General features: G+C 37.2%; 1 long non-coding RNA gene and 1 other non-coding gene across 2 annotated transcripts; one reads left to right on the top strand and one right to left on the bottom strand.

Annotated features, from left to right (window-relative positions):
• Positions 1 to 17,047: 17,047 nt before the first annotated feature.
• Positions 17,048 to 18,120, top strand: LOC110884514. Its single transcript, XR_002561238.2, has 2 exons — positions 17,048 to 17,489; positions 17,559 to 18,120. It is a non-coding gene; the product is annotated as an uncharacterized LOC110884514 (long non-coding RNA).
• Positions 18,121 to 23,728: 5,608 nt separating this feature from the next.
• LOC118483518 lies at positions 23,729 to 23,835 on the bottom strand. Its single transcript, XR_004870808.1, has one exon. It is a non-coding gene; the product is annotated as a small nucleolar RNA R71 (small nucleolar RNA).
• Between the last annotated feature and the right edge of the window lie 257 nt (positions 23,836 to 24,092).

Raw genomic sequence — 24,092 nt, 5'->3', positions numbered from 1 at the left:
CGTAGATTGAGTCGGGTTCCCATTGCTTCTTGGAAGCTTGTCCAGAAACGAGAAGTGAAACGACTATCTCTATCTGATACAATGGAGAATGGGACTCCATGTAAGGATACTACTTCATCCACATACAACTTGGCTAACCTTTCCATGCTAAAGGTTTCTTTCATAGGTAGAAAATGAGCAGATTTGGTTAATCGATCCACAATTACCCAAATCGCATCATTACCTTTTCTGGTTTTGGGTAACTTAGTAACAAAGTCCATTGTTATGAGTTCCCATTTCCATACAGGCATTTCTAACTGTTGTAGTAGACCTGAAGGTTTCTGATGTTCGGCTTTAACTTGTGAACAAGTTAGACACTTAGATACGTATTCGGCTATATCCTTTTTTATTCTTATCCACCAGAAATTCTTTCTTAAATCTTGGTACATCTTATTATTTCCTGGATGTACAGTATACCTAGATTTATGAGCTTCCTCTAAAATCTTTGATCTTAAATTTCCCTGTTCAGGTACCCATATTCTGCTTTTGTGGAATTTCCAAATTCCATCATTTCCTTGTTCTAATTCTTTTAGGTAACCTTTCATTCCTTCGGCATTGTCTTTGATTGCCGTTTCCTGAATTTCCTTCAATTGTTCCATTAAATCTACTTGTAGATTTATTCTAAGAGCACGGACTCGCTTTTGCTTCTCATGATACTTACGACTTAAGGCATCTGCGACTACGTTTGCTTTTCCTTCGTGATATTGAATATCACAGTCGTAATCACTCAGGATTTCCATCCATCTTCTTTGCCTCATATTTAACTCTTTTTGCCCAAATATATACCTTAAACTTTTATGATCTGTATAAACAGTAAACTTACTTCCGTACAGATAATGTCTCCATATCTTAAGGGCAAAAACTATAGCTCCTAATTCTAAATCATGAGTTGTATAGTTTTCCTCGTGCTTTTTCAATTGTCTGGAAGCATACGCAATTACCTTCTTGCATTGCATTAACACACATCCGAATCCTAATTTTGAAGCATCACAATATACTTCAAAATCTTCTGTTCCTTCTGGTAAGGCTAAAATTGGAGCATTGGTTAATTTCTGCTTCAAGATTCTAAAGGCTTCTTCTTGTTTAGGTCCCCATTCAAACTTAATGGCTTTACAGGTTAGCTTAGTTAATGGTACAGCTATATTGGAAAACTCCTTAATAAACCGTCTATAATATCCGGCTAAACCTATAAAACTTCTAATTTCCATTGCGATTTGTGGAACCTTCCAATTGGTAATTGCTTCTATCTTAGCAGGATCTACGTGAATACCTTCATGATTCACCATGTGTCCTAAGAATTGCACTTCTTGTAGCCAAAATTCACACTTCGAAAATTTGGCGTACAATTTTTCTTTTCTTAACAAAGTTAAGAGTGCATGCAAGTGCCGACAATGTTCGTCCTGACTTTTTGAATAAATAAGTATATCGTCTATGAAAACAATTATAAATTTATCCAAATATGGTTTACAGATTCTGTTCATCATGTCCATGAATGCTGCAGGTGCATTAGTTAACCCAAAGGGCATGACTGTAAACTCATAATGTCCATACCTAGTTCTAAAAGCAGTTTTAGGTATGTCTTCTTCTTGAACCTTTAATTGATGATATCTGGAGCGCAAGTCTATCTTAGAAAAGTACCTAGCGCCTTGTAATTGATCAAAAAGATCATCAATCCTAGGTAATGGGTATCAATTCTTAATTGTAATCTTATTTAGCTCTCTATAATCGATACACATTCTCATTGATCCATCTTTCTTTTTCACAAACAACACTGGTGCACCCCAAGGGGATGAACTAGGTTGTATAAATCCTTTGCTTAGTAATTCATCTAATTGCTTCTTTAATTCTAGCATTTCGGTAGGAGCTAATTGATAAGGTGCCTTGGCTATCGGTGTAGTTCCTGGAATTAGATGAATCCTAAATTCTACCTCCCTATCTGGTGGTAACCCCGGTAAATCTTCCGGGAATATATCTGGGTATTCTGAGACTACAGGAATTTCCTTAAGTTCTTTTCCTTTAGTACTAATGATTACTGAAATCATATATACTATTCCTTGTTTTCGTTCATAATTAGCAACTTTCATTACTGATATGAACTTCAGTGGCTTTCGAGGTTTATCTCCTGTAATCATGATTACTTCTCCAGTAGGTGCTTGAATTTTTATAGAGTTTTTAGCACAAATGATTTGAGCATGGTTGGCTATTAACCAATCCATTCCTAACACAACATCAAATTCAGCTAATTTCATAGGTAATAGGTTTGCATCAAATTTATGGCCTGAAAGTTCTATTTCTACTTTTTGCAAAACCTGATTGATTTTTACTGAATTCCCATCTGCGGTTTCGACTGTAAAAATCTGCCTAATGGTAGTTAAGGGTAACTTAAGAGCTTGGCAGAATGAAGTATTTATAAAACTTTGGTTTGCACCAGAGTCAAACAATACTTTTGCATAAACGTCGTGAACTAAAAACGTACCGGCTATCACATCCGGGATGAGCTCTGCTTCTTGAGTGGTTAGCTGGAATGCTCTGGCATTCTTCTTAGTAGCTCCTTCGGTCGCCTTGGGTTTGTTGTCTACTGGTTTGACTAACTTAGGACATTCTGTCTTGAAATGTCCAGCTTCTCCACAATTGTAACAAATTATGGATTTCTTTCTGCAGTTTTCTTCATGATGTCCTATCGTTTTGCAAAAATTGCAAAGTTTGTTACATTTTCCAAAATGTTTCTTTTTGCAAATTTTGCAGAATGGCAAAGTTGAAGATTGCCCTGCTCCTCTTTTCTTGAAATTACTACTATTACCCACCCTAAATCCTTGGGTAATTTTCTGAGCTGGTTCCGTCTTCCTGTCTTCATCTCTTGTACATATCAGTTCATCAGTTAGGGTGTTAGCTAATTCTACGGCATCGTCAATAGTGCGAGGTCTCGCAGCCTTAACGATATTGCGAATTTCGCTAATTAATCCCCAAATATAGCGAGAAATGAGTACCGGTTCTGGCGAAGCCAGTGTTGGTACCACTCTAGCATATTCAAAGAATGTCAAAGTATAACCACGACAATCCACACCTATCATCCGATGAGTTAGGAACTTATTTGCCATTTGTTCCTTTTCATACTCAGGACAGGATTTTCTTTCTACAAGATTCTTAAATTCTTCCCAAGTCATAGCATAAGCCCTATTTCTTCCTTTAGCTTGTAACACAGTGTTCCACCATTCAAGTGCTCCTTCTTTAAATAGATTCGATGCGTACATGACCTGATCATCTTTGGCACACTTACTGATTACAATTACTGCTTCGGTTTTCTCTAACCAATGCAATGATGCAGTTGCCCCTTCATTGCCTGCAAATTCAGTGGGTTTACAAGCAAGAAATTCTTTGAAAGTGCAACCAGGTGTTGCAGCTTTCAGTTTCTTAGGGAGCGGCGTGTGCTGAGATTCATTATCATGATTAACATGATTATTGCCCCCGTTTATACTGTTACTAAAGTTACCTTTAGAAGTACGTTTACTAGGAACGATATGTTGCGGTTCGATTAGACTTTTTACAGCAGCAACGAATGCTGGAATAGCATTGGCTATCCCTTGAGCAACAATATGTTCAATATCTTGTCTAGTCATATATTGATCCCCTGGATGTTGCTCCGACTGATTAACCTCATTTACCGGTTCATTACCAATATTTGCCATCTGATAATATATATATATAATTTTTATTAGTATTTGATAAATAGCAATTATACACAAACAATCAAACAATTTACAATACACGTATAGTCAAAACTATCGATTTCTCGATTTCATTTTATATCTGTTATAGTATGCATCACTACACACAAATATTTTACAAAGTTTTATTCGTAGTTATGTTACAGACTGATTTCACTATTACTATTACACAACTATAGTTTTACCATCCTCCTATCTCTCGTCACTTATCGTCCTAAAAACGAAGTTCCCTTTCATCATACTTCCAGGCAATTTGTCCCCCTATCTCCCTGATTCTATTTCCTGCATCCATCAATTCTTCACCATAATGGCGAAGTTCCGCCATATTTTCGTTACTCATTGGTGGATTAGGTAGGGGTTCTGGATCGAATTGTGGAAAAAAGGAATAAGGGTCGTTGACAATATTTTGAAATTGCCAATCATTCGTCCACCATTCGTCCATTTCTACAGGTTGAGAGTGGACTATTGGTTCCGGGATTGCTGGTTCAAAATTCATAGGGAGTGGATTTTCACTAGGATAGGTAAAAACATTCGTATTGACAGGTTGAATAGTCTCACAGTTTGCCAATAGAAAATCTATTTCCTCCTGAAAAGTTATTCCCTGATTTTGGTTTGAACTCTCTCCAATTTCTATCTGAGTTGGTCTAGAACCTTGTCCTACTTCCATTTCTATATCTTTAGAATATTCCTCAAACTGTTTTTCCATTTGCCTAGAGTCTTTCTTGACTTCAGTTTCCATCTCTTGCTGTTTAGTACTTTCTTTGATTATAATTTCTTTTCCTTTTTCTAAAGGGTTGTTTATTTTAGGAAGTTTTGTGGCTGGCTTTTTCCTACGGATACGACTACCCCATACATAATTCTTTCTTTTCTTTCGTTTTGGCTTTGTCAAAGGTGGAGCATTGAATTCTACAGGTTGTTCCACATCAGCAAAGTATCCAGTAAAATCTTTGGAAACTTTTACATTCACCGGGTAAAGATCGAGGTTCTGAAAGGCTTCAGATATCTCATTCATGCTGTGTAGCATATATGCAAAATGCACAAAAATACTAAGTTAAAACTTTGGAACAAAGTTTAACAAATAAACATCAAAGTTTTATTGCACACTATTTGTACAAAATAACAGGAAAGAACACACTCGGATTTATTTATTATTTACTGGGAAATGCTATTTACTAGACTTAGGGTATTTATAGATCTGCATGTTCTGCTACTGTAGCTAGCATATACAAATTTGCCCATTTCTCATCTAGCTTGTCTTCCCAAGGTGATTTATTGATTAATTCCTGGGTTTCCTTTTTAATCCTTTTTTTTTCTCGGATTTGCTCTTTACTTTTCTTAATAATCATACTCCTTTTTCTAGGAGAAAGCGGTTTCTCATATTGTGCTTTTTGCACAAATATTCCTTCTTCAGGAATTGTAGGAAGTTTTGAAGATGAACTTCCCTCTTCATAGACTGACCTATCTAATTTAAGATAGATATCTTGCAGCTTTTGCTTACCCATACTGTAACTAACAAATAATCAGTTTATAAAACACATAATCACATAATAGTAATCAGGAAAAATTAAGTATCTCTAAATACTTAATTAGCTTAACTCAGTGGCTCTGATACCACCTCATTTCTATCACGGCCCCCGACCCGGTTTGACCCGTTTCAGGAGCCGCGGGACAGAAATCCCGTGATATTTATTTAATTGAGTTTAACAGCGGAAGTTTATTATCAGGATTGTAAAGCTAAATTTTCCCGATTATTTTATTTCACAACTCGGGTTAAAATCCCGGTAATTTACAATAACATAATTTCACTAAGAAATCCTTATTTTTACAAAACATATTTCTTTATTTTAATATGAGCCACTATTTTAAGCTTGCAATGCTCCCCAGCACTTTTCCTGAATTACAATAGATCACCTGAAACATGATTGAAAAAGGTTTTGTCAGCGGGAAATACTGAGTGAATCATTCAGTTTACTGAAATGACTCGTTTATTATAATTTACAGTATTAAGAGTTTTTATATATGTTTCTGATATCTACCAACTACCCACAGTATTTGTCACTCGACCGGATCTGTGACTGTGGTCATATCACCATTGGCTGCCCCAATGAATGACGTATATCACTTAATTTTAGGTTCGCCCACCTAATGTGATTAAAATAGTAGTAATGTGTACAATACCCCACATACCGGCTGTAATTTGGTGATTACATAAACTTAATCACTGTAATTATAATTCTGAAAATAATTTGGAGTATTGTAAAACATTTGATAAAAAGAGAATGACTCACATTGAAGATTTAACACGGACAGAATATGGTTTAGCCTTGTTAACCTAATTTAAATAACAATGTACACAAAACCGGGTTAGTGATCAATACAGCAGTTACGATAACTCACGAGATCAAATTCTCACAACGAACGACAAAGTGCAATACTTAAACATCCATCGATTTAACGACGAACGACAAAGTATAACCCTAATGTGGGCGGCACTTAAACATCCATTGGATATATTGATCAGTCGGAAAATGAATCGTAATAGCGATCGAGTTATTACCCTGTTTTGCGGCAGTACTTCATGATCAGTGTGTGTTTTAGAACTGTTTATGCTATAACTCAATGTACAATCTGAATTTGAACGTCGAACGAACACTCAATTGCATGAAACAGACTGTTCTATTTATACTTGAAATTGGGTTCCCCCGCGTGTCGCGGAAGATGTCCCTGGTTCTGTCGCGACTCGCCTGAGATGTCAAAGTAGACTAGGCATGCTTCGTTACCTATCTAGCCCTGATGAGTCGACGTTGCATGAAATTTCATTTTTGACAGCATTTTATGTAGATAACTATAACTAGGGTTTACCCCCCCCCCCCTTAGTTTTAGGGGCCCTAATCCTGATTCCAAATGTTCTGCAAATTTTAGGGTTAATTCAGAATTGCTTGGGTTTCTCAATTAGGGTTTCCTATTGGACAATTTATTTAAATAAATATAACTTTTGATGAGAGTTGTTACACGCCAGCTCTCATATTTCGGGGTGTGACAGATTGGTTGTTGGTGCATACGTCTGTCGACTTCGTCTTGTATCGAGTCTTGTATTGTTCAGGGCATGAAGTTCAAGAAAAGTGTCAATTTAGGTAATTTCGCATGGAAGTGTCACTGTGTAATTCCGCTTGAAACCCTAATTTCGCATGAGGGTAATTTTGTTTGAGACATGTTCAAGCAAAATTAGGTTGCCTATATAAAGGGGTCATGTAATTTCGTTTAAAGTCATTATTGTATGTGTGTTTCCAGATCCGAAGTGTTGCCGAAGTGTCGTTTGGCTGTAAAACTTTGTCAAATCAATCAGAAAGACATTTAAAGTGAATATCTAGCTGAATCAAACTCAATATGTCTGTTTCCGCCTTTCATATTGAATAGAACGCCTCTGAACGACTCGTTTCGGTCGGTAAAATGATCCTACATGTGGTATCAGAGCTCAGGAGGAGGAGTTCTAGCAAATTTAGATTGATTCCATCAGATTTTCTAACTTCTACACCTTCTTTTCTAAATTGATCAAGATTTCAGGGTTAAAATGGTTTGAATTTCACACATCATAAGCGAAATTGTGTTTTAACAAAGCCTTGAAAGAATTGGACCTAAAATCGAGCTAAATCCTGATCAATTTGACAAAAGTTTGACAGAAATGATGACATCAGCATAATTTCGTGCGAAATATTCCATACGAAATTATAATTTCGTTCCAAGCTGGTTAATTTCGTTTGAATTTGCAGCTAATTCCGCACGGAATTAGTATTTCGCTTGAAATTTTCATACGAAATTATAATTCCGTTTCAAATTTGTGATTTCGTTTGAAATTGTATGTAATTTCGTACGAAATTAAATTTCGTTTGGCCGATTCACACGAAATAATAATTTCGTTTGAAACATCTAATTTCGTTCGAGTTGTAATTTCGTCTGTGCAGGTAATTTCGCTTGAGGATTTTTGTTTGAAAGGTTTAATTTCGTTTGAGATTGTCTGATTTTGAAAAACTTGTTACCGAATCATGGAAGAGGAATTCTATAACGCGTTTGCCACATCCCCAACTACTCCGGCTGCCATTGCTCAAAGCATGAACATGGAAAATGAGACCGGAACATTGCAAAAACCCCCGAAGCTTATGGGCATAGAAGAGTATTATGGATGGAAAGATCGTTTTGAGAATTGGGTTCAAGCGAATCATTTGAGATCTTGGGAATGCATTGAGAAAAAGTATGTTAGACCCCGTACTGAGGTGGGTGTTATCAAGGCGATCTCTGAGTTATCAGACAAAGAAATGGATATGTACAAAGCAGAGAAAATGATGATTAGCCTGCTACAGCAAGCTGTGAAAGAAGACATTTTCATATTACTTCAACACGACAATACTTCACGTTCGATTTGGGATGCGCTTCGTGTTAAGTTTGAGGGAAGTGAGAAGATGATCAGAAATAAGAAAGCGTTATTGAAGAAAGAATTTGATTTGTTTACAAGTTTACCGGGTGAGGGCGCAAAGAAACTGATTGAAAGATATTGTCACTTAGTTCGTTTAATGTCTTTGTTAGATATAAACAAAGAACAAGAAGAATGGGTTGACAAACTGGCTGATGCCTTACCGCAGAAAGAGTGGGGTACATTTTTGATGATCATAAAGAATACTGGAGAATATGATGGCTTGACAATCTCTCAGTTTATTGTAAAGATTGAAGGATAAGATCTTGAGCAGCAAAAGATTGCTAGGATGGACAATCCGAGTGGTCAACAAGACATCAAAATGTATTATAAGGGAAGTGTTCAAGATGTTGAATTAAGTCCAAAGATTCAAACTGCATTTAGTGCTGAAAATTCATCGGGAACAGTCAATCAAAGTCAAAGTAGCAGTGGATTGTCTTCAGATCCAAATGTTAATCCAAATGTTTCAGCTTCAAGTTATCAATCTCAAGGATCAAAGAATGGAAATGGATTTGTGATACAATGCAACATTGCATTGAATCTTCCAAATGGTCAAAGTTTTTCTGAAGAAGTTGCTAAAGACCACATGGCGTTACTTGCTACTGTACTAGAATCCTATGAGGGATTGGTTGCAGGAAGGATCGGAAATCCTATGCTGACGAAAGACGATTACGATCAGATTGATATAGAAGAAATGGAGCTCATGGACATCAAATGGTGTTTAGCGAGTGTTTTGAGAAGAGCTGAAAAATTCAAAATGATTACAGGGAGAAATGATTTTCTGGATGCACATGTTTCTACTTTGGGTTTTGATAAATCTAAAGTTACTTGTTTTCGATGCAGGGAGAAAGGTCATTTCAAGAGGGAATGCACTAATCGAGAAGCAAGTGGAACAAAGAATCCATTCGGTGAAAATGATTATTATCGGAAGGCCATATATCAACAAATTACTCATCAACCGCATCAACAAAAGGAACCACAAACTGCTCATGCTAAAATGATCGAAGATGCAAATAAGAAAGCTTATTATGGTATCATTGATCAAGATGATGAAAAAGTGGCATCAGGTTTCAGCTGGGATAAATACATTCCACCTGATTCAAAAACTGTAGCACTTATTGCATAAATAGTTAAAGAACCAGATTTGATGACAGAATGGATGAAAGCGTTTACTAATAATGAGAATAGTTCAGAAAACACAATTGTTTTTGATCAATCACTAATTGATAACAGTGGTGATGATGAGGAAGAAAGACATATTAATGTTGCAAAAACCCATTTATCTCCTGAAAGTTTTCAATTTTATTTTGCAGATTGCTTGGAGAAGCTGAAGGAAAGACGAGCAGCAAAAGAACAGAAAAAGAAGAAATATGAAAGTTTAGATCAAAAAGAGAAGATTGTTCAAAATGAAGACGTTAAAATTGCTGAAGAGATTGTTGAAACTGAGAATGTGGTTGAAGTTGAGAAAGTAGTTGAAGTTGTTGAGAAAGTCGTTGAAGTCGAAAAAAAAAAGTCGAAGTTGAAAAGATTGTTGAAGTCATCAAACCATGCTCAAAATGCTTGGAGTCATGCAAGCAATGTGAAGAGAAAAATGAGAAGTTGGCTGAGTTTGAAAAGATGAAAGAAAAGTTATTGTTCGATCTCAATTACGTGAAAGAGACATATGATGTGTTGAACAGAACAGTGACTAGTCTTCAAAAGACGAATTCTGAGAGAGAAGATGCGTTGACAATGATGAATGCAGTAATGATGTCAAAGCAGAAAGCTATCAATCATTACATTGAAGAATGTTCAAAGCTGAAACAAGAGTTGGAAACCGAAAAGATTGAGAATGAGAGAATTAGACGTTTACTGCAAAGTTATTCTAGTTCTAATTATTTGATTGATCGAATTTATCCAACTGTTGTACGTTTTAAAGCTTTTCAGGATGAGAAGCCGAAAAAGAAAGATACTGGTAAGAAACAGAGTGTCAGTTATAACAAATGTTCGCCTCCTATCTAGGAAGGGTACTCTCCCAGAAAACCGAATGAAGAGCAAGTCCAAAAGGTTGTTAATATAAAGCTAAAATTTGAAACAACTGACGAATTACCGGAAAATATTGATATCACGTTCACATCGTCTGACACTGATCATGAGTCTGAGTTAATAAAAAAGGTGGTCGATCAGGTGTTGGATAAGGATGAGGAATATGAGTCAAAGTCTGAGTCTGGAAGTTCAAGTTCGTCTGTCAAAAGTTCAAGTTCGTCGGTCAACTGTTCAAAGACGTCGGTTAAAAGAGTTTACAATAAAGAATTTCTTTTATCAAAATCTAATTTGAATGATGAACTAATCAAAGTGGCTTATACTTTGAATGATTCAGACAAATTATATTCTGATGAGGAATTTCCAATAAGAAGTGTTCAAGTTGTAAAGATCAAAAAGGTTTTCAAACTAACAGAAATCAATATTTCTGAAATAAAAGATGTAAATCTTACTGAAAAACCTAAAAAATACACTTCAAGAGTTCAGCAACGGTTAAACAAGAAAAAAGGTTACAGTTCTGGTTCTGGTTTTCAAAAGAAACCAAACCATAACAGTAATTTCAAAAAGAAAGGTCTTGCTTTTATTCCACCTGAAAATTATAAACATGAAAAAACTTCTAAAACAAATACAAAATTTGTTCCAGGGACAAGCTGTGAAGAGGAATCAAAAAGCTCATTCTGGAAGCAATCAAACAGAGAATTCCTTGCCAAGAATCTAGAGAAAGTGAAGAATGGAGTTTATCAAAGAAGGGAGACAAGAACCTGTTACAGATGCAATGAAGTTGGTCACATTGCATGGAACTGTTCTCAAGCAACAAAAACAAAACAGGAAGTCTCTAAAAATCTCAAAGAAAAAGTTGTTGAGAAAAATGAACCACCAACTGACAAATTTAAAATTTTTGAAAATTCAACATATGAAGTTGGTGAGTGTTCAAAGACAAGTTTTTATAAAAAGAGAGCTAAGCAAACAACCAAATGTGGGTTGTTAAGAAGTTTGATGTGAAATCTGGCGATGAATCTGATTCCACAAAGTCAGAAGAGCCACAGGTTGAGGTTAAAGAAGAAAACTCAGTGCCTCCAATGGATGATGTTAATTTTCCACCATTGAGGGCTGAGAATTTTAAATCAAAAGTTGGGAAGATTGAGATCTCGAATCAATTCTATTCTGAGAAGAAAGAATTTGATGTCGAGAAAGCGTTTAATGGAAATGTGAAAAAGATTTTTGGAAAAATGGTTGAGGGTAAGGTGAAAGGGGTAAAAGACTTTTACGAAACAAAGAAAGCAACTTTTTACTCAAGTGAAGTTGAGGAGGAAACATCCAAGTTTGGTCAGGCTTGGATGGAAGTTTTTCATAAGTAAAATTCTGACTTGCCGGAACTCCCAGGTTGGTTATTGGGGAGTAGGAATCGGCATCTTTCTTGAGAAATTCACAGGTTGGTAACTGTGATATTTCGATCTTCAAGTGGTTAATTAGGGACATTAAATTGTACTTGATTTTCTGCAAGTGTTTGTGTTGATTAAAATCTAAAATTGTTAAATGTTTCTAAGTGGTTGAAAGAGCAATGTGATGAATTGAACCCCTAACCTACAAGTGGATTATGAAATCAACAAAAATTATTTTCCGGAAAAACCATTTTGATTAAAACAAACTTAAGTGTTTTGAAATTATAATGGGAAAATAGTTTGTTGTAAGGGGGAGTTCTGATTGTTTATGCTAAGTGGATGGAGAATTGAAGCCTGAAACTCAGTTGTCATGTTACTTGTACAGTTTATTTTCTTTAAATGTTTTTTGAATTTTAGGGGGAGTAAGAAATTTCAGAAAATCCAAAAACATTAGAAAATTTGAAAAAGCCAAAAACATGATAAAATTCAAAATTGAGTTTTGTTGTAAAAAAGGAGGAAATGATACTACATCAGTGGACTATCCCAACATGCTAAAGAATTGTAAAGACAAATGTGATAAACAATCTCGCTGCGGATGTGTCAGTAGGTTTTTACGCATTTAATAGATTGTTTTCGAGATATAAACATAAAATCAAACTTACTTATATCGTGGGGAACATCTCTCGGATATATGGGTACCCCTCGAAATCTTGTTTGAAAGATTTTCTGTTTCTGACATACTAGGTCTTTGTGCATGGTGATATCTGGGGTATTATACCTGGACTTCTGATTTTGCGGAAGCAATAGCCTAGTCCTCGTATAATGCTTTGCTTTGCTTTATCTTAAAGCCAGCCCTTAGCATAAAAAATGATGAAACATTGAAAAATGCTAATCATGTGCTGTTGAAGAAAAGATCCCCAAACGGGACACACCTGAAAGTCGAACCGCCATCTCTCTGCACGAACGGAAGTTCTGACCTGAGCTCTCACGGTTTCGCATTACCCGTTTACAGATATCATTAGCGTACATTCACCTGTAAGACTGAATATAGAAATCTGGATACGGGAGTATATTCAAGAAATGGGACACTCGAATAAGTTCAAGTACTTAAAACATTAATTTCGTATCTCGAAACAGTTGAAATTTGTGTAAAAATTTAAATGGATCTGTATACTGACAATCTAGGTAAATTGTTTAGAACTTAAAATGTTTAAAGCTTAACGGTGTTAGTGATTTGTCTCATAAACTGATATGATCCACTTACACAAACTCGCAAAAATATTGTTTGTAAATATTTCTTTACTGCATTTCTTTAAAATCAAAAAATAAAAAAGATTTTAGTGTGTTTTAGCATAAATTTTGAAAAAAACAAAAAGATTTTCGACAACTGATGTTTGAAGAGCTGATTTTCAAAATTCCGAAGTGCTAAACATGATGATCATTTTGAGGGGGAGTCTGTGTTTAAAATAATAATATTTTGAATATTTTGTTTACAAGTAGTTCTTCAGAAATTAATATTGTTAAATCATTCTAGATGAATACCTGCATGTGCTATATAAATGTGTCAAATATTAAATTTTTAAAATTTATTGTGAGGTAGAGAATGTGCAGGTCAGTCGGGTTTCAAATCCTGATTCTGAGTGATAGAGAGCCAGGTTCCGGTACCTGAGAACTCTGTGATTTCAAAAGGCCAGACTGCGATCCAAGCATATCGAAAGGGGGAGTCTGAAGACATCCAAGGAGAGGATTTGTTGGTGCTGAAGAAAAGAGAAGAGCAAAGATTGAAGAAGTTTTACACTGTCAGATACCTTAGAGAGAGCAATCAGACTGATAAAGACTGAAGACGTTGAAGACTCGACACTTAAGACTGGTCAACATCCGAGGGGGAGTTTGTTGGTGCATACGTCTGTCGACTTCGTCTTGTATCGAGTCTTGTATTGTTCAGGGCACGAAGTTCAAGAAAAGTGTCAATTTAGGTAATTTCGCATGAAAGGGTCACTGTGTAATTTCGCACGAAATTACATTGTAATTTCGCACGAAATTACATTGTAATTTCGTGTGGAATTATAATTCCGCTTGAAACCCTAATTTCGCATGAGGGTAATTTCGTTTGAGACGTGTTCAAGGAAATTAGGTTGCCTATATAAAGGGGCCATGTAATTTCGTTTGAAGTCATTAGTGTATGTGTGTTTCCGGAGCCGAAGTGCTGCCGAAGTGTCGTTTGGCTGTAAAACCTTTTCAAATCAATCAGAAAGACATTTAAAGTGAATATCTAGCTGAATCAAACTCAATATGTTTGTTTCCGCCTTTCATATTGAATAGAATGCCTCTGAACGACTCGTTTCGGTCGGTAAAACGATCCTACATTGGTATCAGAACTATAGGTTTCAGCGAATTAGGTTTCTGTGTAGAGATACCTAGGCTTTAACCTCACTTTCCTCTGGGGACTTAGATTTTTAAGACATTGAATATGTATAGAATGCCTAGAACTCGAATATGGGTTCCAACCGTTGCCGAAAACAATGAGATAACAGTTTTGGTTAAAACATACACATGTGTTGTGTTTGATACACGAAACGATTACATACACTAAGCAAAACCTTGAGAGTTTTGATAACATGCATCTAGGACCTTTGGAAAACTTATGTCGAAATTCATTAAAGGTCCTCACGTAGGAACCGCGATTATTAACTCGGGCAAACGCTATTATATTTTGTCGTCTATGCAATCTCACTTACCCGAGCAGGTAACCTACACAGAACAAAACGCTAGTGCACGAGTATACATGAAACTAAAACTATACGTCAACGGATGTTGGAGCACATCACATTTTACGTGGAACGAAACGCTATTGCGCAATTATACGTGAAACTTAAACTACACGTCAGTGGACATCGAATTACATCACACGACTTTCGAGGCAAGGCCTTGGGGAAAACACAATTGGACACGACAACAACGATGCTACTCCCGTCAGCGAGAGAACAACAACCGAAATGTGCACTTTGCCACGTGATCCTGCAAACAACATGAATCTCGCTAAGGTACGTTAGAACAAGATTTCACAACAGTCGGTACTTAGTATAAAGAGACTCACAATTATTGGCGCTGCAAAAGAAGTCACATTTCTTCGTATTCCCCTACCTCATTAATGGCGATTACGCTATGTTCGACATTCCATGGTAATGTCACCTAACAACCGACCATCACATGAAATTCCAGGTAAAGTCCTTAAATTACTTTTGTTGAAATTCTGACATTTGCATATAGTGAGTAGATTTTTGTGTTTCTACTCCCCTAACAGTCGTTGCACCATGAGGATTTTAATTCATGATAGCGAACACGCAATTGTTTCATTTCTTGACAAAATCATCCGATACGCATGCATTGTTTGTTGCGCATGTGGTTTCACTCCAAATTGTTGTTTTATCAAAGCTCAAATATTATTTCACTATACTAAATCTTTGCATTGTATTCTAGACGACCCATATTATTGCAAAATGTTGACTCCTTGGTATATAGTCAACGACTTTCTTGGAAAACTCATTCTTTTGAGTGGCATACATGGTTTTTCGTTGTGGCCATGTCGAAACTTTCTAATTGATACATGAATTCATTGTTGGATTATGATTCAACCAAGTTCAATTGATTGAACTTGCTCGTAATATATATATATATATTCGATTCACGATTCCATATTATGGATTGAGGCCATCATATTCGAAATATTCCCAACAAGCTCTTCATTTGTTTCGAACCATAACAGGCTTGTTTGGTCTTCGACTTCATTGAATCGTTTCTTTGATCACGATCACCTTGTGGTGACGTTTTTTCACAAATTTGAAGCTTGCGCTAATCTCGTTGCTCACCTCATGTACGGATTTAATTATTTATTTATTTGATTATTGATATTAAATCCGTTTTGCTGAATTATCATATTAAAGCAATCTTAATACAATCGTGTGTTAGGATAATGGTACACAAAATTCATGTTATATTTCGGTGTACCTTTTAACGATTCTTTCAACATCGATCGAACATTTTGTGATATTCATTGCTTTTCATCTTCGATCGAGAACATTATTGGGTTGTTGTTTCAATATCAATTGAAAATCCTATGAGATTTGTTTTTACTTCGTTGAACCTTGCGTCTGATTTCAAAACACGGTGATGCTTGTTCGGTCACCACTATTATTGAATTATTTCGATCACTGCGACACCTTGTGGTGTCGGTATAAACTTGTAGCTTGTGCTAATCATGATCACCCGTCTCATGTGAAACTATATGCTTTTCGTTTGACACGTCATTTAAGTAATCTTAATGCAACTATGTATTAAGATGATGATACACCAGGTTTGGATGTATTTCATTTCGGTGTATCCTTGCAACACGTTGGTTTTATTCATTTAATGGCTCGAGAGTTGATAAATCATTTTTATGATTCTATTTATTTGAGTTTGTTGAATTCGAGTTCCATTTATACGACAACCAACGCAAGTTTCCCTTTGGTAGTGAATTCTATTGTTTCAAAATTGATTTGCATGTTGTGAATGTTCATTTGCAATTCTCTTGGTCGAAATTCCTCTTTTGTAGAACCCCGTAAACTTGGTCGCATTGGTGATAGTATCACTACGCTTCGTTTACTTGACCTCGATCTCTGGAACAAACTCAGTTGAACCATTGGGTTCTTATTGATGCAAAATATCCTTACATTCACGTAATCTGAATAAGTCTTGATTCGATTACGCAATCTTTCACTTTGGTATCATTCGGACTTACCTAGGAACGACACAACTTTGAGGAGATAACATAGACTAAATTTCGAGGACGAAATTTCTGCAACAGTGGGAGAATGTGACAACCGGTAATTAACGGCTTCTAATTACGCGATTAACAAACGTTTAAGGCGATAATAAATAGTATTTAAGACGTAAATAAACTTAATTAGGCCTTTGGAGTGTCTAGGAACGCCTAATCTACTTTACAGCGCGTGTACGACGATCTGTGGAGAAACCGTTGAATATTAAACGATAATGAATCGAAACCGTACGAAATACTGACAACGCCGACAACTATGAATTTTATACGCGTATTTTATACTTATAAATATCGTTTTTGAATTTTTTATGCTTTCAAAACATCACAAACGCATGACAATCGAAAAACGCGACTTTGACCGTGATTGACGAGCGAACACGTAAACGCGATTACCGACACTAAAATTTCGTCTTTTGAATTTATATCAATAATTTACGACAATTTTCAGAAAAACGGGTGTTGAAAACGGGTCTCGTAAGAGATTTCGGGCCACTTGAAACACGATATTGGGCTTGTGGGCCTTGGGCCAAAGCCCAAGCCCATTTAAGGAGAAATCCTATGTATATAAGAGAAGTTATAACCCTAACACCCCCATTTTGTCAACCGCATATCATCTGGGTTCCCCTCTGAAAGCTTATCTCACCGTCTCTCCTTCCTAACTCATCCAAAATTCAAAACACAGAGAACTCATAATCTCAAACACACAAACAACAACATCACAGACCCTCCTTTCTTCACCCTCTTCTTCTCGATTGACCAACCGGCGGTCACAGGTGGAGCCGGCCCCGGTTAACCGGTCAGCGAGACACCCCCTCCCCACTCTAACCACCGGCCGGAGCTGGTCTCCGATGTCCCTCCGACCCCCGCTTAGCTGGCGAAGCAACATGAACTCAGGCGACAAGAATCAGGAGAGAGAGAGAGAGAGAGCGACGAAGATAGGAGCAGCACCACCACTTACGGCGATGGCGGTGGAGGCAGCGGTGGGTGTCTGCGACGGCGACGGTATATCTTGGTTGGATCCGACGTGTTTTCCGGTAAAAACAAGACCCTGTTTTCTTTATTATTTTTTTTATAATGATAGTGATGCTAATTGCTTTCTGGAGATGATGACGAGGTGAACTTTATGAGGATGATGATCAGATCGGTGGTGATATGTCGCCGACGGCGACAGGCCGACGAAGGCAGCGGTGGTGGTGGAAGGTTTGAGCTTTAGTTCGACTTGGATTCAGGTGTTTGGTTCAAGTTATTTTAAGCAAGGTTCGGGTTTTGTCCGGGTCAGATCTGGTCAAGTTTTGGTGCGGTCAACTTCGGTCAACAGGTTCGGGTCGGTTAACAACTTCGATTCGGGTCAAGCGGCTTCGGGTCAGACTCAGTTTCGGTTTCGGTTGACTCGGTCAAACCGAGTCAACTCGGTCAACACCTGGTCAACGCCAGTCAAACTTCATAACGGTTCAGAAAGTCCATAAAGGTCGACTGGTCAAAGATGGGCAACGCAAGACGCGGTAAAGTTCAAACGACGTGAAATTTTTATCTCGTCAGTTTAATTATAGTTCTAGATTTCATATTTATACGCGATCGAGCTCAAAACCGAATACATTTTGTGATTACTTACGGTTTTGCGTTTTGACGAAAATTACATATATACATATATTGTTTGGTTGACAATTGTTGAGTTTTTGATAAAATAACGACAACTTGGGTCGTCGGGGTTATTCTAAAAACAGAGGAAACTCTGTCCGATTTTTGTTAAAAACCCGAATTATAAAACGTGTTTAATTCTTAACAACGACACTTATCGAAGTCTAAGTTTCTTATAAAATAAATATAAAAGTATATTTATTTTAGTGACGTTTTATAACTTATAAACTGAAATTTTAACATTTCGACAACACGCGGGTTACAACTTAACGAAATCCGGCGCTTATTTACATATATATAATTATCTATATTTATTCGAACATTGATACTTCCGAGTACTTTCATAAAATAAATATAACAAACTATATTTATTACAAACGACGTCAATTCGTATACCCTTATAAAATAAGTATAATCTTTAATATTTATTTCAAATCTCGTTAGTTCGTATACGTTTATAAAAGTAAATATAAATGTTTATCTCTATCCTAAAACATCGATACTTTGGATAATTTCGAACATTTTATAAAATAAATATAATGTCTGTATTTACTCCGAACGCCGAAATTCCAAATACTTTTATAAGATAAATATGATTTTTATATTTATTTCGAACAACTGAATTCGGAGTTTATATTTCAAACGTCACGGCTTAAAATATATATATATATATATATATATATATATATATATATATATATATATATATATATAGGGGGCTGCTAGAATGAGAACCACCCCGAGTTGTAAGAACCGCGAGAACTACACCCCACGGAGCGCCGTTCGCCGCGATTTTTTTTTACAAGTAGATGTGTGCATTATAAACACGGCCGTAAAAAATCACGACGAACGGCGCTCCGTGGGGTGTACTTTTTTACACCTCAAGTTTGGTGTTTTTTAATTTTTTTTCTTTTTTCTTTTTTTTTTTCACCAAACTTGAGGTGTAAAAAAGTACACCCCACGGAGCGCCGTTCGCCGTGATTTTTTACGGCCGTGTTTATAATGCACACATCTACTTGTAAAAAAAAAATCGCGGCGAACGGCGCTCCGTGGGGTGTAGTTCTCGCGGTTCTTACAACTCGAGGTGGTTCTCATTCTAGCGGCTCCCTATATATATATATATATATATATATATATATATATATATATATATATATATATATATTTATTTATTTATTTCCATCATACAACAACTACGACAACACGAACCGATATCCACCTACGACTTCTATTCGTGACGACTAGCGCGAATTCGTAAGTATGTTTATATTTATACATATAAATATATATCCTAGAACACTCGAAAACTTAGTCGAACTCGAGACTTAGTATCTATCCCACTTAAATGGGATCGAATAACCATAAATTGGTTATTTGAAAACCAAGACGATAACACTATCCTAGAATTGTTTAGTTAACGATTCGGTAGAGCTCGGACACGTAGTTTAACTACGTCGTTACACTGGAAACTGATAAGTTATTCCCTGTTAGGAAGGCCATAATTGCACGCTAGCTAATGCACGTTCTTGGAACGACACTACAGAATCACACTAAGCTAGCTTTGCACAGGAATATCCAGGTGAGTTCATAACCCCCACTTTTTCTAGTTTTACATTTTTATAAATGTTTTCGGGGGTGGAAAGACATGCAAGTTTTGCAAAAATAAACAACTTTTCGATGAACGAAAACTCATATTTCTAAACCGTGTTGCGAATGAATTTCAAGGAACTTACATGGTTTATGAATGATTTTGATCAAGCATACCGGTTTTACAAAACTCGCGCATATTTACGAAACGTGCATGATTTTCTAATGGGTACGGGCGACACAGTCGAGGGGATTCGACACAGTCGAGGTGATTCGACACAGTCGAGGGGATTCGACACAGTCGAGGGGATTCGACACAGTCGAGGTGATTCACCCAGTCGAGGTGATTCGACACAGTCGAGGTGATTCGACACAGTCGGGGTGATTCGACACTAAAAATCGTCTACACAGGTTGAGTACTTCCTATGTCGTCGCATACGTTAATGTCCTCGCGAAACATTAACGATCAACCTGTTCATAGACGCTTTACATACCCATTTGCAACACTAAAACTTTCATATATTCATAAGATTCATTTGATTGAAACTCACAAATACATGGATTTACAAACTTTAGTAACGATTTTCATATTATGCCTAAGTAAGAGGACGCGCTGATCCTGCTTACAAAGGTTCGTTTGGGCTCGGCCCATTCTTTCTCATGCAATGCACAAAGACTCTCGTGGGCTAGACTCACAGTTCTCATATATCATGCCAAGAAAATGATTTTACTATATTTTCTCAACAACTTTAAAACCGGTTATGAAAAAGATTTCTTTTAAATCTTTTCAAAACAAACTATGAACTCGCTCAACTTTATGTTGACTTTTTTCGCATGTTCTCTCTCAGGTTGCATTTTCAAAACTATGGAACGGTTGGAATAGGAGAACCCATGGGAATTCGAGTACTTAGCGGCGTTCATTTTCTAGAAATCTTAGCATATTTGCTTCCGCTGTGCAATGAAGATACCAGTCCAGTCACGCCAGCTTTGATATTTCGGGGTGTGACAAAGATAAAAGATTCTCAAACATCTCGCCACCTTCTTCAATTTGTCCCTATCCCATTCTCCCAACAAGAGAGCATCATCAGCATAAAAAAGGTGAGATATTACCGGACCGTTGTTGGGAGTTTAAATACCTTTGAAAAGTTCTTCCTTCCTAGCTTTGCACAACATGCTAGACAGGGCTTCCATGACCAGAAGGAACATAAACGGGGATAAAGGATCTCCCTATCTAACCCCTTTGGTACACTTAAATTAAAAGGTAGGTGACCCTTCACAAGAACTGAGGACCTAACCGAAACTAGGATCCCTTCGATCCATTTACACCATACTTTAGGAAAACCCATTTGCCCCATTATGTCCAAAAGAAAACTCCAACAAACGTTATCATAAGCCTTTTCAAAATCGATTTTTAAAAGAAAAGTCTTTTTATTATATTTTTTAATCCAAGCTATGAGCTCATTTAGCATTAATGGACTGTCCAATATGTACCTCCCTTTAAGAAACGCCATTTGATTCTCCGATATAAGGGTCATAATGATGTGTGTAAAATGCAACATATAAATTACATCAAATAAGGCATAAAACTAACCCTTTTTAAGTACTAATGTTGGAAAAAGTGTATTTTTGTCTTCCTTTTGTATTTTCAGGATTAAATGAGCTCAAATTAACAAAAGAAGCAAAAGGACAGCATCCTCCCAAGCAAAACAGAGAAGACAGAAGACTGAACACGCCCCGTGCTCAGCGAGCACGGCGCCGTGCCCAAGAAGCAGCAGAAAAGACAAACCTGTTGAAGCTTCTATTGCTCACCACGGGGCCATGCCTAGTGAACACGGGGACGTGCCCAAAGTACTGCAGGCGTATTAATTGTAATTGCGAATTATAATTAATGAGGAGAGATAGTGTCAGACGGGCACGGGGCCGAGCCCAGCGGACACGGGGCCGTGCCCAGGCTTCTGTTCAGCCTATAAATAGGAGTGCTTGGATCCATTGCAACTCATCCCTTGGCACACCACCTCTCTCACACTTTATCCACCACCCACCACCGTCACAACACCATCATCCACCACCATCATCCATTGTCCACCATAGAGTGTGTGAGTCGTCTCGGGATCCAAGATTGATCGTAAGAGTTCTTGACAATCAAGGTCATGTTTGCCTAAGTCTCTTACATCACTTGGTGAAGACAAGTGTTTAGTATAATACTTTTTATTTTTAATCTTTTGCACTTCTTAATTCGTTTTGTATTAATGACTTTAATAACTAGTTTCTTATGTTGAAGGTGATTCTTCCTTATCGTTTGTCTGTGGTGTCTTGGCATTATTTTACTGTCTATATAAAATAAAAGATTTTCACCATTCATATCTCCACGGTCTATATGGAAGTATGTTGGCTACCTGGTCGGGGGTTAAGGGAACGGTTTAGTAAGGGTATTGCCCTTGTTCAGCGTTTAGAGGTCCTGCAAGGGACCTGGGTCAAATTTAGTAGGACCTCCTTCAATACCCAAAGGTATTGGATGGCGGGGGTCCAAACTCTTTGATCCCCTCATAAGTTAACTACTATTAATACTATAACCCGGCTATTTAGGACTGCATCCCTGCTGACTCAGACTACTTAGTCGAGGGTAACGTCACCTCCAAAAGAGGGGCCTACCATAATTAGCATTAATAACTTAATTAATTATCTTTCAATAATCCGACCCTTTAGGATTGTATCCTTGCTGATTCAAACTACTGGGTTGGGGGTAACGCCACCTTCAAAAGAGGGGCCTACTACAATAACTAAGATAATATCTTAAGCAAGTGCAAAAGTGCGAAAATAATCAAAGGTTATACTAACACACGAGTCGGATCCAAGTGATTCATCTTGTCTATCTGTTTTTATTTTTATTTTATTTTTCAGCATTTAGTTAGTTTTATTTTTCTTAGTTTAAAAAAAAATCTTTTTCTAACATTTTGATTTGATTAGACATTGAGGATAAACCGGTACTAAAAGCTCTTGTGTCCTTGGACGACCTCGGTATCTTACCAATACTATACTACGTCCACGATGGGTGCACTTGTCCATATGTGTGTTTAGTGTTAGTAAATATCGTGTTTTATAAATTTAAAACATGGCTAAAGTGTAAAAAGAGGTTAAATATATATCTAAAACATATACACACTTACACGCATCAAGTTTTTGGCGCCGTTGCCGGGGGAAACAAAGATTTTAAGAAAGTTAGGAATCAACGGCCTATTCTTTTTTTTTTATTTTCTTTTTATTTTTTAGGATTTTCTTAAATTTTCAGCTTCTGCAGAGCTCAGCACGGGCCGTGCCTGGTCGGACACGGGTCGTGCCCAGCAGTGTTACTGGCAGTTTTTAGTTTTCCGAGTTACAGAAGGCTGACCACGGGGCCGTGTCTAACTCTCCAGTAACAGGGGTCCGGAAAACAATCACTGTAACTCCGACCACGGCCCGTGTTCACTGAGCACGGGGCCGTGGTGAACCTTCTGACCAACATTCTTTTCTGTTTTTGTTGCAGGACTTGGAACCAGACGCCACCTCTACGTAGTGTATGAGCTCCAGTTCTAATAAAGACATAAAAGAACCTCTAGAAGAACCCGAACGCTTTCTCAGAAAAAGACTAAAAGCTAAAAACCAAGAGAAGGTTTCGGGGAAACCACTCCCAATGGCGGACCAACGTACCCTCATGGATTATCTGCGACCCACCGTAGGTAATCTCGGCGCCGCTATCAATGCACCGAATATTGAAGCCAATAACTTCGAACTTCGGCCGCATTTGATACAAATGCTTCAAAACTCTGCAACCTTCCATGGGCTTGAGGACGAGGATCCCCATCTACATATTACTAATTTCTTAGAAATATGTGATACCTTTCGGATCAATGGAGCATCGAATGACGCCATCCACCCCCGAATGTTTCCTTTTTCACTAAAAGACCGAGCAAAAGCTTGGCTTAACGCCCTCCCAGCTGGATCGGTAAACACCTGGGATGAACTAGCCCAAAAATTTCTATATAAGTATTTCCCTCCCGCTAAAACGGCTAAATTAATGACTGAAATTAATACATATTCACAAGAGGACGGGGAATCCTTATATGAAACTTGGGAAAGGTTCAAGGAGCTATTGCGAAAGTGTCCACATCACGGCCTTGCGATATGGCAACAAGTATCCACTTTCTATAATGGGTTGTTGCCACACACAAGGCAGACACTTGACTCTAGCTCCGGGTGACTTTTAGGTAATCGCCGCCCGCATGAAATATATAATCAAATTGAGGAAATTGCTCAAAACAATTTCCAGTGGCACACTCCCCGAGGCAATAAATCTATTGCCCCGGGCGCCCATAAGGTTGATGAAAGCACTTTTTTACAAGCACAAATCGAGGCCCTTTCTTCAAAAATAAAAA

Source organism: Helianthus annuus, chromosome 10 (genome assembly GCF_002127325.2).
Source record: "Helianthus annuus cultivar XRQ/B chromosome 10, HanXRQr2.0-SUNRISE, whole genome shotgun sequence".
Taxonomy (NCBI): Eukaryota; Viridiplantae; Streptophyta; class Magnoliopsida; order Asterales; family Asteraceae; genus Helianthus; species Helianthus annuus.
The sequence above is the reverse complement of the archived record's forward strand: the minus strand, read 5'-3'. Positions and strand labels throughout refer to the sequence as shown.